General features: G+C 43.7%; 1 protein-coding gene and 1 pseudogene across 4 annotated transcripts in view; one reads left to right on the forward strand and one right to left on the reverse strand.

The window, feature by feature from the left end:
• Nucleotides 1-19,109, forward strand: part of B4GALT4 (beta-1,4-galactosyltransferase 4) — a 92,892-nt gene that overhangs the window by 36,461 nt on the left and 37,322 nt on the right. Inside the window, exon 1 of one of the 4 annotated variants that reach the window (XM_075542481.1) lies at nt 17,001-17,129. The exons of the other annotated variants lie outside the window; for them this stretch is intronic. The gene's annotated coding sequence lies outside the window, so the exon portion shown is untranslated. Of the gene's footprint in view, nt 1-17,000; nt 17,130-19,109 lie in introns of those variants that run through there. 4 annotated transcript variants of the gene reach the window in all.
• Nucleotides 1,601-17,329, reverse strand: LOC142440630 (ribonucleoside-diphosphate reductase subunit M2-like; annotated as a pseudogene).

The following is a 19,109-nucleotide window of genomic DNA, read 5'->3' on the forward strand; positions in this document are numbered from 1 at the left end:
AATCATATCAATGTGAATGAGTGAGAGTGAGTGCGAAGTGGAGATCCAAAACCCATGAGAAAATCAGCAAAATGGCAGCACATCTTCAGAGGTCATTGGGAAGCATCCAGGATGAAAGATGTCTCTATTGGGCTTGGCATCACTCCCATCCTATGATACCTGCCTACTCTCTTCTCAAATAAATTAGTCTTCCCTTCCAGGAAAATATTCTCCATAAAGTAAAACTTTCAGTGATTGTGTTGGGAAGGTAAGCATCATAGAATGCCAGGCTATTAGACAAAATGTTCTTGCATTGAGAGAGTACTTGAGTAGAGGCCCAATGTCCATCTGCCACCTTATTATTTAACATATAATATATGTACATAGAACTATGTACATAGCCCCTATTGTTATATATACATATATTTACATATGTACATGCCTGTATTTATACCTCTATAAATGTCCTTTGCCTCCTAGTTCTTTCCTCGATTTCCTTTTACTTTCTAGTTGTGCTACTCTCATGTGATGAAGAAAGCTAATGATACTCGGCTCTCAAAAGAGATAGCATCTGCGGTCTTAAAGGCTTGAAGATAAACAAGCAACCATCTAGCTGAGAAGCAACAAAGCCCACATGGAAGAAGCACACCAGCCTGTCTGACCACAGGTGTAGAAGGGACCAGTTATCAGACATCAAAGAACTAAAAATCATATCAGTGGGTTCCCACCTTCCTGATACGATCACTGAAGACAAACGGGTGCATAAGCAAATATGGTGAAGAAAGCTAATGATACTTGGTTCTCAAAAGATATAGCATCTGTGGTCTTAAAGGCTTGAAGATAAACAAGTGGCCATCTAGCTGGGAAGCAGCAAAGCCCACATGGAAAAAACACACCAGCTTGTGTGATTCTGAGGTCTCGATGGCATGAGGTATCAGGCATCAGAAGACCCAGAACAAATAATCATATCGATGTGAGTGAGGGTAGGGGGGTAGAGACCCAAGGCTTATATGTAGACAATTGGACATCCCCTCCCAGAAGAGTAACAAGGAAGGGATGAGCCAGTCAGGGTGCAGGATAGCACCAATGAGACATGCACCGTTCCTCTGCTTCTTTAATGCTTCCCCCACCCCGACTATCATGACCGCATTTCTACCTTACAAATCTGGCTCGACAAGAGCATGGACACTGGTACAGATAAGAGCTCTTTACACAGGGAATCCAGGACAGATAAACCCCTCAAGAACAATAATGGGAGTACTGGTACCATGAGCATAAGGTGAAGTGGAGGGAAATACGGGGAACAGATCACAATGATCGACATATTATCCCCCCTACCCCCTGTAAGGGAGACGAACAACAAAAACATGGGTGGAGGGAGACAGCTGTTGGTGTAAGATAAGAAAATAATAATAATTTATAATTTATCAGGGGTCATGAGGGTGGGGAGGGTGGATGAGGGAGGAAAAACTGACCAGCTGATACCAAGGGCTCAGTAGAAAGAAAATGTTTTGAAGATGATGATGGCAACATATGTATAAATGTACTTGACACAATGGATGTATGGATTGTTATGAGAGGTGTAAGAGCCCCCAATAAAATGATTAAAAAAAATTTTTTTTTAAATCAAACTTTCTATTTTGAAAATCTTGTTAAAACTCAGTTCCAGCATTAGTCTGTCTGCCACAAATTCAATGTACCACATCATCAAAGGGCAGCTTCAAGCAAGCCCACAGTAAGGAACTTCTGTTCTATACTAATAGCATTAATAATTGCCTTTTGTACTCTCTGCTCCAAAGGTTTGTACAGCAGGGGTTTGAACATTAGACAGGCAAGGTCACAGTGGAAACCTTCATCTCTGCTAATGCGGTCATGGAAAAATGTGAGGCGTGCCTTTAATCCTCATTTGTTGAGCCGGAATATTGATGCAAAAGAACTAACCAGAAAAGAAGATTCCTCCTCTTACTCCAAAGACTACAACATACTCTGCATAGGCAGCGTCCTTGTGCCCAATCCAATGGAAACCCAATCTGTCTCCTTCTTCATACAAGGCATTATCTCAATGGTATTACCGAGATAACCTCTTTCCTTGGAATCTTCAATGTCAAGGTCAACAAGGAGACTATACACTTCAGAATGTATGTTTTCCCTGACAAATTGGAAGTCACAGAAACAGTGAGTTTCTGTAAGCTAAACTTCTTGGTTAAATCGCTCTACCAATATCAATCTATAGAACAGAGTAGACCTGCCCTTTAGGGTTTCCCAGAATAAATCTTTATGGGAATAGCCTCATCTTTCCCCCCAATAAGTGACTGGGGGTTCAAACTGCTGACCTTGTGGTTAGCATCCCAACTCATAGTCCACCGTGCCACCAGGGCTCCAAAGATACTTATACACATCTCTTATTGTCCTTTTAATAGCTGTAGATTCTTTCTTACTCTTGATTCTGTTAATTTATGTCTTCTGTCTTTTCCTTTTTGACATGAACAGCTATTAATGTTTGTTAGGTGCTGTTGAATCAGTTATGAATTATAGTGACCCTATGTCAACAGAAGAATAGAAGCAGAACATTGTCAGAGACAGTGCCAGAAGATGAGCCACTCAGATTGAAAAGCACTCAAAATATGACTGAGAACGAGTTACCTTCTCAAAGTAGGGTCGACATAATGATGTTGATGGGTTAAAGCCTTTGGGCCCTACAATTGCTAATGGGGCATGGCTCAACATGAGAATAAAAAGCTGCAAACATCAATTAATAACTGGAACTTGGAATGTACAAAGTATAGATCTAGCAAAATTTAAAGTGGTTAAAGATTAAATGGAATGCCTAAAGATAAATCCCTAGGTGTCCGTGAACTGAAATGGACTGATATTGGCCATTTTAAATCAGAAAATCATATGGTTTACTATGCCAGGGATGACATAATCAAGAGGAATCATACTGCCTTCATCCTTAAGAGGACATTTCATGATCTACCAACCTCTCCAGTGTGAAATTGATCAAATATGCAATCAGGTTGGAAACACAGGAAGGACCGTAGTTGGAAAATATAAACTAAGCTGGAAATGAATGATAGAATTTTGCATGGAAATCACGTGATAGAAAATATTATAACGAAACGTGCAAAGACCTAGAATTGGAAAAACAAATGGCAAACATGTATCATATGTTAAGCTGAAAGAACTGAAGACAAATCCAAGCACCGAGTTGTAACACTGGAAGGTTGGGTGGACAGCATATTGAATGATGTAGGAAGCATCACAAGAATAGGGAAAGATTAAAAAAAAAAGGATAGGGAAAGAAAGTCCGGGGAAGATGGCCACCAGATAGGTAGCTCACGCCCAGAGCTCCATGGAGACTGGTGAGTGGGGAGAGGTGCGGGCTCTAGTAGTAGAATCAAGCCTGTCTGTCGATTCCCAGGACCACTCAAAGCACTTCTCTGAACCAGAAGCTGACTCCCACCGCATTGCCAGCAATCACCCGTGGTCTCTTGTGTGGCACTAAGGGCGCCAGCTCTGCCTCAACCCGGGCCACAGGGCAGCCAGGTGCACTTGAAGGCTGCCACCCTGCCTTGGTGCTCCATGCAGAATCTCCAGCCAGTACCCTCCACCCTGCCCCAGGGTGCCCAGGGTCCTGTGTGGATGCTCCAGCTAGCCTACCCACCTGCAGAGACTCGTGCCCCATCTAGGTGCCCCTCATGAACCAGCTGGCCAGACCCGCCCCCTCATCCTAGGAGGCTCATTCCTGGCACCACAATGCAACCAGGCTGATGCCCTGCCTTGGTGCTCCCACAAACCACCAACCAGACCTGCCCACACTCAAGAGGTCTCAACCCAGAGGTTCCTGCCCCATCTCTGCGCTCCTAACATCCACCAGCCAGCCCTCTCCCTGGCTTCCTCCTCCCCCCCCACACAGAGGTTCCCATCCTGTCACACCACCTCAGGCCTGCCAGGCAGCAGACACCAGTCTGGTAGAAGCTTCTGCAGCTGTGGCATAGGGACCCAAGCCTTTGGAGCTTGCCTACTACATTCTCCCTTCTCCCTGCTCCCTCCGCCCCACCCTCTGGGCTCCAAGCAGTGGATGGGGTGCCAGTGGTGGCCCTTCTCCCACCCGTCTTCCTGTGGGAAGTGCCTCTAGCCAGAAACAGATCACCCAATCTCCAACCCATCCACTAAATCCACTCCCCTGCACTGGGGTCAACACTTTCTATCACACTGCAGCGTGCACAGTTGCAAACAGCCCCTAAGGAGACCTGAGGGTGGGTGGAGCACAAACCATAGGCCAAGGCAAGAGGGAAGCCCCAGCAGGACAAAGGTGAAACACAACCCCTCAAGGCAGTTGGTTAAAGGCAGTCTGCAGAAACACCAACACCAACCTCCCAAAGAGAGAGCCCAGGGCTCTGAGACACCCGGGAAAATGGCACCTAGTTCCAATAAATCGACCAAAAAACAGCAAGCTGCTTCCACAGTTTCAACAAGAAAAGAGAAACAAAACCCAATGCCAGAGGATCACCTGGACTTAATGGCTGTCATAGAAAATGTAGAGGTTGACTTCCCACAGAAAGCAATCTTCAGACTGCTGCTTAGAACCATACAGGACATGAGGGAAGCATTACAGAAAAAGGACGAAATGATAGAGGAAATAAAGGCCAGGCACCAAAGGGAAATACAAGAGTTAAGGGGCGAGATAACAAAAACTAATAGCAAACTCATGGACTTCATCCAGATAATGGAGGAGGCAGAGAACCCCACCAGTGACCTAGAGGATTCTCAAGCAGAAATTAATAAACATAAAAAGTCCACCAAGTCCATCAGAGAAGCTGAAGAAAACCTCAGAGCTATGTCTGACATTATGAAAAGGAACAATATCAGAATTACCAGCTTGCTGGAGGAATGCACATCAAGAAAACCAACATCCAAAATAAAGATTGAATGTTTGGAGGAAAACTTCCCTAGCTTAATGAATGAAAACCAGACAACTATCCAGGAGGCCTATGTTAGTCTGGATAGACTAGAGAAACAAATCCATGGACACACATGTGTAAGAAAGAGATTTATATACAAGAGGGATTGAACTTTGAGAAAACATCCCAAAGTCTGATATTAGCCCATATGTCCAATACCAATCTATAAAGTCCTCTTCAGACTCATGAAACACATGCAATGAAGCCAAATACAGGACGATCACAAGCCAGTGGGTAGAAAGTCTTTGGGTCCAATGGTGTTGGAAGCATCTCAGTGCTGGCAGGGGTCGCTCTGTGGCTTCTCTAGCTTCTGAGGTCTGGTTGTGTCCATGTGGCTTGTCTTTTGCGATGTCTCCCAGGGAGAAGCAGAAAGAGAGAGAGAGAAGTGTCTTCCGCCTCCAAGGAGGAAGTCCCATATTTCCCAGAATTCTCAGGAGAAGGCCATGCCCACACAGAAGTCTCATTATTTATCTCCATATTGACAGCCTAGATTCCACTCCTACACTCTTAATCCTTAAATTGACACCAGATTAGGTGACTACCACAGACTACCCCTTGTCAATTTAACACTTTCACATAACTGTTTAGCCATATATAATTTTTAAATAACAATAAATTCACATCTGTACCTAATAGGATAAAACTAAAAAGCACACAATTCAATATGTGCCACACTCATTTAAAAATAACATTCTATAAGTGAGAAAACAAAAAATCTTCTATGCCTAATAATTGCAGTTCAGTAACATCTACACCTTAATCCTATAATCCTATGGATATATCTATTTCCCCACCTATGAAAGTGTGTAAGCCAACCACTTCATGCCTTTATACCCCCATTTTGGGGATACAGTTTCTATATTGCCCACTTACATCAACCCAGTGCTATGGGGAAACAATCATATTCTTTGACGTGAAGAATCTTCATTCCAGTTTGAACCTTGTGAATTCCACATCCATAAGCAAAGTCATATTAGGACAGGTCACCCATAAAGTCAACAGCAATATACACCTGTTCACAGGCTCAAAAATCTCTTCATCGGGTCAGGTTCTGGTCAACTCAATGTGAGCAACCTTTCTTAGCCTCACAAGGGTGTCCATTGATCGCCTTCCCTTTAGACCATGGTCCCATCACAAATTCTCAACAACCCTAGCCCCCTTGTGCTAGGTCATGAACTTTAGACCAGTCAACCCAAACTTGTGTTCTCCTCTTTTTCCTGTAAATCAAGTCCACGGGTGTCATTGGCTAAACTCAACCTGTCTCTTTATTGCTCCATCTCTCCCACTTCCACTTAACAAGTAGATCTGTTAGGCAGCTTAGCCTAGGGATTGGGAAGTCGACGCATGCCCAGGAGAGCCAGCATAGGACAAAGCTGGATTTTCCCGCCGGTGGGCACGGATGGGCGTTAAACCTGGAGCAGCCCACCTGGGCCAGGTGACTGCAATTCAGCCAATGGGACCGACCTGGGGTCGTTCACCACGCCTCCCCCGGGAATCCTTGAAAAGGCAGGAACCGGGAGGGAGAGGGGTCTTTTCTGGTCGTCTTCGTGGGAGGAAACTTGGGAGAGAGATCCTTGCATGACCCTGAGCAGTCTCTGCCAAGCCGCATGGTCAAAGGAATCCTATGGGTGCCGCGTAAAACCTGAAGCTTCTTTTAACTCTCATTAAATTCACTTGGATCACGAGCCTGGCTCCAGCGTGAATTCTTTCTTGTGTGGAGCCAAAGACCGAGGCTGAAATCTAGCCCGGAGAGACCTCACAGTACCAGGGTTCAAGGTTGGGCTTAGTCCTTCCCCCGTTGGGGGAAGAGAAGCACTCTGGGGGTGGCCCTTGAGAGGCTGCGGAAGGTCTAGACTCAGACCTGCCTGGATAGGACATTCTTCTAGAGGAAATGGGGAGTCCTGCGATGTCTTGGCATAAGAGAACTTGATGATCTAAGCACATAGTCTTTTAGAAAGAGTTAACTGTTAGTGGAGATAAAGAGAGAATGCAATTCTCTTGGGCCTTCATAAAACTCATCCAGTCTACCTGAACTCTCACCAGACTGGTCTAGTCTGCATTCCTGGAATTCACTTTATTTCTTGTTTCTCTCCTTGTTTACATAATTCCTGGCTTCCACCCACCAAAAATTAGGTGAGACTTGTTGTTCTTCGGTGCTTTGGAGACAAATCCAACTCATAGTGACCCTGTGTGATAAGGTGACCTTCTGTCAGCCATTTTCCTTAAGCAGCATGGTTTCTGAGACATTCACATGGTGCTTTCTACCCCTGAGCTCAAAATATAGATTAACAACATTCATTTTTACCATTTCACACAGGAATAACCAAAGAGTACAACCAAACAAAATAATCAAAGCTTTAATTTCCCATATTCTTTCTAGAAAACAGCTCAGTAAACTGCAAGGATCTATCTGATTTCTGGCTGGCCAAAGAAAGAACACCACCACAAGGGAGGCCAAATAAACATCTATTTTCCATCTTTATGATTTGTTTCTCTAGTACCCCACTCTGAAGGTACCATAATGCGTTAGCCTGGGTAGACTAGAGAAACAAATCCATGGACACACATATGTGTATAAGAAAGACACATATGTGTATAAGAAAGAGATTTATATACAAGAGGAATTGAACATTGAACAAACATCCCAACCCAGTCCAGTTCAAGGCTGAAAGAATGCCAGCTAGATTGAATCCCAATAAGAAGTCACCAAGACATATAGTTGTTAAACTATCCAACTATGAGGAAAAGGAGAAAATTATGAGTGCAGCTAGGGAAAATCTGGCAACCACAGATAAAGGCACATAGATAAGAATATGTTCAGACCTATCAGCCGACACTATGAAGACGAGGAGACAATGGAGCAGCATATTCCAAAAATTTCAGGAAAATAACGCAAACCCAAGAATACTCTACCCAGCCAAATTAGCTATCAAAATTGAGGGAGAAGTGAGAGTCTTCCCGGACAAGGAAAGTCTCAAGGAATATACTAAAAGGTACCAGCACTACAAAAGATCCTTGCCCACAAAAGGAGTACAAGATAGGAGTATGGGCAGAAGAACAGCACTCATCAACTACATACAAGAGACCACCACACAGAACAACTCCACCCAGAGACCACCAAAGGGTAAGCAGCTCCCAAGAAAACACAGGCTCAACAATGGAAAGAAGGCAAGAGTGAACCACAAACACATATGCACAACCCACAAAAAGAAGTGGAGGTGGGAAAACACCAAACATAAGAAGGATAAAATGGCATTACAGAGTCCACAGATAAATGTAATAACCCTGAATATCAATGGATTGAACTCAGACCTTAAGAAACAGACTAACAGACTGGCTTAGAAAACACAACCCCTCCATCTGCTTCCTACAGGTGACACATCTCAAGATTTCAGACCAAAAATAGGCTGAGAATCAAAGTCTGGATAAAAACATACCAAGCAAACAGCAATGGGGTTGCAATCCTAATCTCGGATAAAATTGACTTCAAAGTGAAAACCACAAAAAGAGATAAGGATGGACACTATATAATACTCAGGGGAACAGTACACAAAGAACCACTAAGCTTTCTAAATATTTACTTACCAAACAAGCGTTCAGCGGAATGTCAATTAAACACTCCAAAAGATGAGAAAAGAAATCATTGCTTCAATAATTATAGTAGGTGACTTCAATACACCGCTCTCTGAGAAAGATAGATCACTTGGAAAGAAACTCAACAAGGAGGCTAACGATCTAAACACTACAATTAGGACAATTTTACCTGATAGGTATCTACAGAGCTCTCCACCCCAATACAAAAAAAATCACATTATTTTCAAGGCACATAGAACATATATGAAATAGACCACATACTAGGGCATAATTGGAACCTACATAAATTTAAGCACATTGTTTTCATACATACCTCTCTCTCTGACCACTGTGCCATAAGATTGGAAATCAACAAAAGGAAGATAAAGAAATCAAGGGTAAACAATTGGAGGAAGAATAACTCTCTATTGTAAAAGGAGTGCACACTGGGTCAGATCAGAGATGAAATTAGGAAATTTCTAGAAACCCACAAGAAGGAAAACATGGCATAACCAAAACTTATGGGACACAGCAAAGGCAGTCATCAGAAGAGATCTCATGGCATTACGTGCACACATAAAGAAGGAGGAGAGGCTTATGAATGATACACTGGCATGAAATTTACAACAACTAGAACAGAGTCAACAAGCAAATCTAACTAATAGCAAAAGAAAAATAATAAAAATGAGATGAGATTCAGGAGAGAGAAAATAAGAAAACTATGGGAAAAATCAGTGCTGCTAAAAGTTGGTCCTTCGAAAGGATAAATTGAATTGACAAACCTCTCTAGAATTTGACCAAAGAAAGGAAGGAACACATTTCAATAGCAAGGATGAGGGATGAAAGAAGGGATATTACCAATTCACTATCTAGCTTTCACATGCATATGATGTTGTTATTGTTGTTGTTAGGTGCTATCAAATCTGTTGTGAACCACAGTGACCCTATGCACAACAGAGCAATATACTGCTCGGGTCCTGCGGCATCATCACAGCTGTTCCTTGAGCCCATTGTTGCAGCTATGATAACTGTTCATCACCTTGAGAATTTGCCTCTTTTTAGCCGCCCTTCTACTTTACCAAGCACGATGTCCTTTCTTCGGGGATTGGTTTCCTGAAAACATGTCCAAAGGATGTAAGATGAAGTCTTGCCATCCTTCCCTCTAAGGAACACTCTGACCAAGAACGATCGGTTTGGCCTTTAAGCAGTCCATATTTCTTTCAGTATTCTTCTCCAGCACCACAATTCAAATACATTGCTGCTTCTTTTTTCCTTATTCAGTGTCCAACTTTCCCATGTATACGATGCAATGGAAAATGCAATGGCTTGGATGAGGTGCACCTTGGTTCCCAAAGGAACATGCTTGCTTTCCAATACTCTAAAGAGGTCTTGTGCAGTACAGTTACCTAATACAAGTCATTTTCGATCTCTTGACTCATTTACATATAACAGATTATTAATGAATCTTTCTTCAATCTTGATGTTATTCTTCATATAGTCAAGTTTCTTGGATCATTTACTCAATATACATATTGAATAAGTATCGTTAAAGCATACAACCTTGATGCAATTCTATGTGATATTAAACCACAATTCCCCTGTTCTGTGCAAATGATGGTCTCTTGGTCTATGTATAGATTCCATGTGCATTGATGCAATTAAGTATTCTCAAATTCAAGTTATTTTCAATGTCATCTATATTATCAACTATATCTTTACATTGTCAATAAAGCACGTGTAAATGCCAAAAAAAAGAAAGAAGGGATATTACAATATAATGAAATCAAAAGGATAATTACACAGTACTATGAAGGACTGTACTCCAATGAATTGAAAAACTTGGAAAACATGGACAAATTCTTGGAAAAATAATCCCTCCCTAGATTATCCTCAATGGCTGTCAAGAACCTCAACAGACCTATATCAATAGAACAAATAGACAAGGTTATCAAGGGATTACCAACAAAAAAATCACCTGGGCCAGATGGGTTTACAGGAGAATTCTATCAAGCATTCAGGGAAGAACTGATACCAATCCTACACAAACTCTTCCAGAACCTAGAAAAAGATGGCAAACTCCCAAATTCCTTCTATGAAGCCAGTATAACTCTGATATCTAAACCAGGAAAAGATCCCACAAGAATTGAGAACTACAGACCAACTTCCCTAATGAATATCAATGCAAACATCCTTAAGAAAATATTAGCCAACAGAATACAAAAGTATATAAAACAAATAATACACCATGACCAAGTGAGATTGATACCAAGGATGCAGGGATGGTCCAACATACGAAGACCATTAGTATTATTCGGCACATTGAAATGAAAAAGTATAAGAACCATATGATAATATCGATAGTTGCGGAAAAAACATTTGACAACATCCAACACTAATTCATGTTTAAGACATTCAAGAAGAATGGAAGGAAAATTCCTCAATATAATACAAGCTTTATATGAAAAACCATCAGCCAATGTGGTAGTCAATGGAGAAAAGACGAGATCAATTCTTTTGAAAAAAAGGGACTAGACAAGCATGTCCCTTGTCCCCACTCCTATTTAAAATCGTGCTGGAGTTCCTAGCTAACAATATAAGGCAAAGAAAGGACATCAAAAGTATTTGTCTGGGGAAGGGAGAAGTGAAATTACCGTTATTCACAGATGATATGATTTTATATATGGAAAATCCTAAAAGTTCCATGAGAGGAGTACTGGAAGCAATAGAGGAATATGGCAGAGTAGCAGGTTACAAGATCAACAAGCAGAAGTCTATCACACTACTGTATACATTGGACAAGGCCACAGAAGAGGGGATGTAAAAGGGGTACCCTTCACAAGAGTCAAACACAAATTGAAATATCTAGGGATATACCTGACTAAAAAAACCAAAAGATCTGTACTAGGCAAACTACAAAACATTATTAAAAGAAAGCAAGGGCGACCTCAACAAAGGGAAGAGATCCCATGCTCGTGGATCCATAGACTCAATATTGTAAAGATGTCAATTCTACCCAAGGCACTATATAAGTTCAATGCTATCCCAATCCAAATTCCAGCATCTTTCTTCAGAGTTGGAAAAACAGATGACCAACTTCCTATGAAGAGGGAAGAAGCCCAGAATTAGCAGAGAACTCCTCAAGAAGAAGGACAAGTTAATGGGCTTGCTTTACCTGACTTGAGCACCTACTACACAGCCACAGTGGTCAAAACAGCGCGGTATTGGTATAATGATAGCTATTCAGGCCAATGGAAAAGGATTGAAAACCCAGAAATAAAATCATCAGCATACAGACAACTGATCTTTGATAAGGGCCCCAAAAATATCAAATGGGAAGCGGATGCCCTCTTTAATTTGTGGTGCTGGAAAAAATGGATACGTAGCTGCAGAAAAATGAAGCAAGACCCTTACCTCACTCCATACACAAGAATAAACTCAAGGTGAATCACAGACCTTGAGGCAAAACCCAAAACTATTAGGTCCATCAATGAGGGAATTGGGACAAACCTGAGAACCTTGGCAGACAGATTACATAAACTATCGGAAATTGGGAAGGACACAAACATAGAGGAGGCACAAATTGACCAGTGGGATATTTCAATTTGTGTTTGACTCTTGTGAAGGGTACCCCTTTTACACCCCCTCTTCTATGGCCTTGTCCAATGTATACAGTAGTGTGATACTAAAGATAAAACACTTGTGTACATCGAAAGAATTCTCTAAGAGAGTAATAAGAGAGACCACAGAATGGGAAATCATCTTTAGCTATGACGCATCAAACAATGGCCTTATTACTAAAATCTACAATACACTGCTAACTTACAACAAGAAAAAAAAATTGTCCACTCAGGAGGTAGGCAAAGGACCTGAACAGGAGTTTTTCAAGGGCAGAAATCCAAATGGCCAGTAAATATATGAGAAAATGTTCCAGATCTCTAGTCATAAGAGAAATGCAAATTAAAACAACTATGAGATACCACCAAACACCCTCAAAAATAGCCCAATTCAAGAAATCAGAAGGTAACAAGTATTGAGAGGATGCGGAGAGAGAGATAGGAACTCTTGTGCACTGCTGGTGGACCTGTAGGGATGTACAGCCATTATGGAAATCAATTTGGCGATAGCTAAAACATTTGGAAATTGAGCTACCATGTGATCCAGCAATCCCCCTACTGAGCATATATGCAGAAGAGACAAGAAACAAACCACGGCCAAACATCTGTGCCCCAATGTTTATCGCGGCACAGTTCACAATTGCAAGGAGTTGGAAACAGCCCAAATTCCCATCAACAGATGAACGGATTAAAAAACTCTGATACATACATACAATGGAGTATTATGAATCGCTAAAAAGCAGTGATAAACGCATGAAGCACATTACTGTGTGGGAAGAACTGGAGGAAATCATGCTAAATGAAGTAAGCCACGCACAAAAGGACAAGTACCACATGACTCCACTGAGACAAGCTAAAAAAAATTCAGAAGGGGCATAGGGAAGAAGCTACTGTATACATACGTCCCTGGGGGTGAGGTCCAGGTAATATGGCAGGGGCCAGACTAAACTCAGGGATACATATGGGATACAAAGGTGGGAGGAATGAAAGATATAAGTAGCTGGGGGAACAGGGCACTAACCCACACAGGGAGAGGGTGTTGATTGTGTCTCCACAGGGAAAGAGAGACCAGACTTCAACCTGATGCTCTAAGACAAGAATACAACACACTGACATGAAGATAGGGAGGCCTGAGGAGCCAGCCCCATAACCAACTAAATGGACAGCACCACCCTCCCACCCCCAGAAGAATTCACTTCAGAGGACAGCACTGAAGCTACAGCTCAAGGAGAGGGACTTGGCTGATCAGAGCACACAGGAGCCAATGAGGGGGGAAGGGAAAAAAAGAGTGAAGCACATCCTGGCTCACCAAGGTCTGAGGACAATATTTCTGCTCAGAGCAGCAATGCATAGAGATGACCACAGGGCCAGCTTCACCACCGGACACAGCGGTCCTCATTGACCCATTGGGGACAATACTAGAGACACTCGGCGGGAATTGTGCCCACCCTGAGCCCACTACGCTGAAGCCAGCCACTGGGGACATGCAGCAGAGCAGTGGGGGGTGGTGGTGGTGGTGGTGGTGGACAGAGCAATGAAGTCCCCAGTGATAGATGGGGGGCCAGGGCATGGCACCCCATCAGACTCAACTGGAAATCACTCATAAAGGACAACAAATAGACCCTGAACTACTTATAGGTTTTTTTTGTTTGGTTGGTTTTGTTGTTGTTGTAGCTATTGTTTTATTTTCTATTATTGCTTAGTTGTACTTAGTCTTGTGATGGTGCATATTGTTTTGCTACATGGCTACCTGGAAGGGATAGGCGGGATTAACAAACCGGAAGAGAGAACAATGGGGTGGCAGTTCTGGGGGGACATGGGAGAGGGGGAGGCGGGGAAAAGGAAGTGGGTGTTAACAAACCCAGGGACAAGGGAACAACAAGTGATCCAAAATCAGTGCCAAGGAGGGTGTAGGAGGTCTGGCAGGACTGGATCAAGGGCAACGTAACTGAGAGGAATTCCTGAAACCCAAATGAAGGCTGAACATGATAGTGGGACAAGAGCAAAGTACAAGGAAATAGAGGGAAGAACTAGGAAGCAAAGGGCAGTTATAGAGTCCTAAATATAGGCATATACTGATGTAAATATATTTACATACAATGAGGGGGAAATAGATCTATGAACATATATTTAGAGGTTTAATATTAAGGAAACAGACGGACAGTGGGCCCCTACTCAAGTACTTCCTCAACACAAGAACACTTTGTTTTAACAATTCGGCAGTCTGAGATGCTCACCTTCCTGGCATTATCGCTGAAGACAACAGGTACACAAGCAAAGCACCTGAGGTCTTAAAGCCCTGAAGATAAACAAGCGGCCATTTAGCTGAGAAACTACAAAACCCACATGGAAGAATCACACCAGCCCGTCCCAACATGATCGCTGAAGACAAAGCAGGTACATATGCAAATGTATTGAAGAAAGCTGATGGTGCTTGGCTATCAAACAATATAAAGTCTGGGGTCCTATAGGCTGGAAGATAAACAAGTGGTCATCTATCTGAGAAACAACAAAGCCCACATGTAAGAAGCACACCAGTTTGTGAGATCACAAGGCATCAAAGGGATCAGGTATCAGGCATCAAAGACACACACACACACACACACACACAAATCATAGTATTGTGAATGATGGGGCATGCAGAGTGAGGATCTAGGGCCCATCTATGGGAAATTGGACATCCCCTTGCAGAAGGGCTGCAAGGAGGAGATGAGCCAATTAGGGTAAGGTGACCAGACATCCCGCTTTTGGCGGGACAGTCCTGATTTTAAACCATTTTTTCCCACGTCTCACAGCGTTTTTAAAAAGTCCCAATTTAAAAAAAAGGGTCCCAATTTTTGGAAAGAATGCACGACAAGCTAGGGTATACGGTTTGGGGCTGCCATGTGGCTATTTCGCCAGGATATGAGTTTTATCAATGGTGTCCCGCTTTACCTATGTTAAAATCTAGTCACCTTAAATTAGGGTGCTGTGTAGCAATGATGAAACATACAATTTTCCTCTAGTTCTTGAATGCACCGCCCCCCACTATCATGATCCCATTTCTATCTTACAAATCTGGCTGGATTGGAGGATGTACACCAGTACAGGACCAGTAGTGAGAGTGGTGATAACTGGAGGGTGGAGGGAAGGTGAGGAAAAAAGGGAGGATGGTCTAAGATGTGACAAAATAATAGTTTATAAATTATCAAGGGTTCATGAGTGAGGGGGAAGTGGGGAGGGAGGGGGAAAATGAGATGATACCAAGGCCTCAAGTAGAAAGCAAATGTTTTGAGAATGATGAGGGCAACAAATGTATAAATGTGCTTGACACAATGGATGTATGTATGGATTGGGATAAGAGTTGTACGAGCCCCCAATAAAATGATTTAAAAAAAAGAATCCGGAAAGAATGTGCAAAGCCACCATACCAAAAATAACTAGTTGACGTTCAAAAGGTAGCATATTTCAAGGACCAATGGTACTGAAGGAAAATGTCCAAGCTGAACTGAAAACACACGCCAAAACAAGGCTCTTGAATTGATGGAATACCAATAGAAATGTTTCATCAAGCTGATGAAGCTCTAGAAGCGCACCTTCATCTATGCCAAGAAATTTGGAAGACAGCTGCTTGGCCAACAGACTGGAAGAGAAGAGATCCATATTTGTACCCATTCCAAAGCAAAGTGGTCCAACAGAATGCTCAGATTATAGAACAATTATAGACCAATAAAGTAAAATTTTGCTGAAGATCATTCAACAATGGTTGCAGCAGAGATTTAGGCCAGATTCAGGAGAGGGCATAGAACAAAGGATGTCATTGTTGATATCAGACGGATCTTGGTTAAAAGTAGAGAATTGTAGAAAGATGTTAATTTTTTGTTGACCATGCCAAGCCATTCGACTATGTGGAACATAGCAAACTATAAACAGCCTTGAGAAGAATGGGAATTCCAGAGCATGTTATTGTGCTCATCTGGGTCTCGTTCATGGATCAAGAGGCAGTTGTGCAAACAGAACAAGGGAATGCTTCACGTTGAGCACATGGGACAGTGCTCTGGGGAATCTAGCCGGCTATGCAGCCTGCCCAAGCAGAACCCAACATAACTTTTCACTCCAGTCTTTAGAATACATATGATTCTATATTGGATTTCTGCTATCATATGTTGGAAGAAATTAAGATTTGTCACAACACATCAATTTAGCATTTACCATCGGAACTCTGCCGGCATCGTGGGCTAGCGTTGGACCGCTAATCGAAAAGTCAGCACTTTGAAACCATCAACCACCCCCATAAAGATGTACAATCTCCGAAACCCACAGGAGCAATTCTACTTTGTGCTGTAGGTCGTTATGAGTCAGAATCGATTCAAGGGCAGTGAGTTTGGTTTGGTTTTAGTCTGAAATGAAACTAACAAACAAGTCATAATTTGGTCTGTTGTACAGTTGAGGAATCTGAAACCTGTCTGGGGATATAAGACACGTTTATTAATCTCTCTTACTCCATGAAACAGGAAGCTTCATTTTCCTTCCTAGTATTTTCGTGAGCTCTTACGGGATGGAAATTTGGAAATGTCCAGCATCCTATAAGGTACAAGGTTTTAAGATGATTCAAAGGTCAAGACGCAGAAGCCTTTTTTCCCACCATTGCTCCTTTCCTGAAGGAGCCCTGGTGGCCAGGTGGGGAGGGTGTAAGACCGCATTTTGCAAGGTGAGAGGTTCTAACCCATCCCCCTCTCTGAGGGAGAAAAATGAGGCTTTTCTGCTCCTGGAAAGACTTACAGCCACGGAAACCTACTCTGCCTTGTAAATTGGAATCAACGAGATGGCAGCGCGTTGCTCGTCTGTGTCCCTGGGTGGTGCACTTCACGAAGCTGCTGGTGCAGCCACCAGCCTGCAGTGTCGCCCGCTGCGGAAAACAGGGCGGAGCTCGGAGCTGGCGGGAGGCGGAGCCCGCCCTCCGGAGTCGCCCTCGCGGCCCTCCCTTCGCGGGGCCGGGCTCCCAGCCGCCCGGCCGTGGGTAAGTGCGCGGGCCTGCGCTCCGGCGGCTCTGGGGCGCCGGCGTGGGTACCGCGGGGCGGCGGGTGGGGGCCGGGCAGCGTCTCGGCCGGAGTGGAGGGCCGGCCGGGGGTGCGGGGGCTGCCGCGGCCGAGACTGCAAGGGAGGGAGGCGCCGGCTCAGGTGCCCGGGGGGCAAAGATTCCCAGGCCCCTGGCATCATTGCCTCGATTCCGCGGGCCTCCCAGCCCTGCTCTTCCTCGGACTCAGCGATATGCACCCCCAGCCTGCACCCCGTTTCCACCATGGACCCTGCTTCCCGTTGGGTCTCAAGCAGGAAACTGATCCGCAGATTCCAGTCTGTAGGCTGGTGCTGAGCCCACACCCCACCCCCTCTCAAGCCAAGGGACAAAAACACCCCACAGAAAACCAGGGTTAGACACATGGATGTTTGCAAGGCCTGTGGGAACGCTTGCTCAGTGTCTGTGGATGCTCGGCTTTGGATAAGGGCTATTCAATCTCGGTTTGAAAACATTGGAACGGCAGGCAAGATCAGGACCCAGCAAAGAAAGGCCCCTTTGATTTAGGAAAGCAATTAGCTGCGGAGGGTGGGAGGGCGCCCCAGGAGCAGAGCCTTCCAGAGCGGGGGCGACGAGGGCACAGGCAGACCCGCCGGGTGCCAGTCGCTTCCTGCTGCACAGGAAGATGGTAGGAAGAGGGTTGGAGAACGTTCGTTTGTTTTTAAGAGAAACGAAAAGGCGGTATCGAGCATGCAGCAAAGGGAAACCTATAGGATCCAGGGTCCAGGTTGAGGATGTGGGTTTGAAAAGGGGGTGTGGAAGGCGGTTCTAAGCACCTGTTTGGGGAGTTCTGGGATGTTTCCACAGGCGAGGAGATGATGCTTGGTTTCACGATAGTTTATCTTCCTGAATTTGGAAAGCGTTTATGTGTACCCCTCTATGTGCGTTTCTGGAGAAAGTCCTAGCTTTGATCAGGTTGAAAACATCTGATTACGTAAGCTTGGGGGTTGAAAACACTACCTGTTATATTTTTCTATTCTCTTTGCTATAACAAGTATTCATCGTCTACTTTAAGCTTACTTAATAATCAGTGTCTCTCCCCCCCCCCCCCCCCCACAGTGCATGCAAGTGATGGGTGAGTTAGTCATGGCTTTGAAACTCTTTCAGTCTGTGCGGAAGATCTACAGCAAGACCCTGGCGGTCGCTTCTTCTTTTAAAGTGACCTGTGAGCTTCAAACCTGACTAGTTGTCATAGAATTTCCTGAATTCTTGATTAAAATATTGTCCCCGCGTGTGTTAGACAGGGTTCTCTAGGCCAGGTTGGCACAATAAACCTACCTATCACAGCCTGGCTCCACCTTAACCCTTGAGAATAAAAATCTGTGGGGTTGGAATGTTCCCCCACTTCCCCACCTCGCTGTCACCGAGTTGATTCCATAAACTGCTCCTGTGGTTTCCCAGGCTGTAACTCTTTACGGGAGTAGAAAGCTGTGTCTTTCTCCCACCAAGCGCCCGGTGGGTTTGATCTGCTGACCTTGAGGCTGCAGCCCAACTCAACATTCATTGTGCCAACAAAGCTCCTCAGGGTTGGAACCTTGGGAGAAGACTTTTAAAGAGAAGTCCCAGGGTTCTCTGGTAATAAAAGTTAGTGGTAGCACTTGAGGGTTTTCTGTGAGATTTTGGCCTACTGGGGCCAAGTGAAAACAGGGTTCCCATAAAGGTGCTATGGGTGAATCATCAATCCTGTATGACTAAAAGTTGTAATCAGCATGTCGCCTTTAAATTTTAAGATTTTAAAAGAAAAACAATAGTGTCATTTTACCAGAAAAAAATGCCCAAAATAAACACAATGTTTCTGATCATAAAAATTCCATTTTAGAAAAATTAGAAGCGACTGAAAAGACAAAAGCTCCTCTAGCCTGATCACGAGGTGAGCACCCGTAATTCTTCCTGGTGCTTAAAAAAATGCAAACCATATTCACA

Source organism: Tenrec ecaudatus, chromosome 2, assembly GCF_050624435.1.
Source record: "Tenrec ecaudatus isolate mTenEca1 chromosome 2, mTenEca1.hap1, whole genome shotgun sequence".
Classification (NCBI taxonomy): Eukaryota; Metazoa; Chordata; class Mammalia; order Afrosoricida; family Tenrecidae; genus Tenrec; species Tenrec ecaudatus.